Raw genomic sequence first — 1,241 nt, forward strand, 5'->3', positions numbered from 1 at the left:
ATCCCGGTGTCCCATATGGTCCCCCGTGCCTGCCAGGAGCTATTTCTGAGCAGGCAGCCAGGAGTAACCCCTGAGCAACACTGGGTGTGGCCCAAAACAAACAAAGAAAAAAAAACAAAAAAATGTAACATTCTAAAATATAAGAAAACACCAGAGAAACTAGTAATCTTTGTAAGTACCAGACTATTGAATAGAAGAATGTGGGACATAATGAGGTACTCCAAATGTGTTTGTCAACAAACTGACTATACCAAACAGTATTGAATATCCCATTAGTAATGAAAATAATAAAATATTCATCACATTTATATTTTCTAAGTAATTTGTTCAATATCTCAATGTCTATGGTTTCTCTGGTTTTGTTATATTAGCATAATGGGGGTTTAGTGATATATTAATACCCAATTCAAAATTCATAATGGGGGTTTAGTGATATATTAATACCCAATTCAAAACATTTTGTTTTGAAGCTATGCTTGTTGATGCTAAGGGTTTACTTTTGACTTTGTGCACAAAGATCATTCCCAGTGAAGCTTAGGGGACCATATGTGATGTTGGATATCAAAATGGAGTTAGAGGCTTGCAAAACCAGGGCCTTAACTTTTGTACTATTCTCCAATTCCCCCCAACTTATGGTTTTTATAAATTATTCAGACCCTCTTACATTTTAATATGTTTGTAATTATGACCTCTTGCCCCTAAAAGTAAAACTAAAATGGTATTGTGGAAGACATCAGGACAAAATTTTATTAAGAGTGTGAAAAAAAATCGCTTCTTGGCTTTTTGGCTAAGATCAAGTGTAGTATCTGTTCTTATCAGTTTAATATCTGATATGTCGTCTATCTGACGACAATATATTTAATAAAATTTTGGCGCTAGGAACTGGAATAGGAGCTTGCTCCGTCCATTCTACGCATTGACCTGGTATTGCAGTACCTCCAGGAACGGTGCACCAAAAGAAAAAAAAAAAAGAGTGTGAAAAAAATTGAAAAATAAAATTTTAAATGCATAAAACTTATATTAAAATGATGGCAAATTTATACTTTTTCTCCTTTTCTATTGACAAGATAGTATTTTCATAAATTAGATTTATTAGCAACACTTATTCCGCCTCATTTGAGTTGTCTATTTCAAACCACATTAACTTCAATTTCTGTCATTCTGACAAAGAAAAGCATATGGCAGTGTTAAAATAAAGTATGATGAAATAATAGTGCACTTATCAATTTAGCAAAATATAA

The 1,241-nt window shown here is 32.9% G+C and overlaps 1 non-coding gene across 1 annotated transcript; it reads left to right on the forward strand.

The window, feature by feature from the left end:
• The first annotated feature begins 767 nt into the window (after positions 1-767).
• LOC126016801 (U2 spliceosomal RNA) lies at positions 768-958 on the forward strand. Its single transcript, XR_007498515.1, has one exon. It is a non-coding gene; the product is annotated as a U2 spliceosomal RNA (small nuclear RNA).
• Positions 959-1,241: the final 283 nt, after the last annotated feature.

This window comes from Suncus etruscus, chromosome 8, assembly GCF_024139225.1.
Source record: "Suncus etruscus isolate mSunEtr1 chromosome 8, mSunEtr1.pri.cur, whole genome shotgun sequence".
Lineage (NCBI taxonomy): Eukaryota > Metazoa > Chordata > Mammalia > Eulipotyphla > Soricidae > Suncus > Suncus etruscus.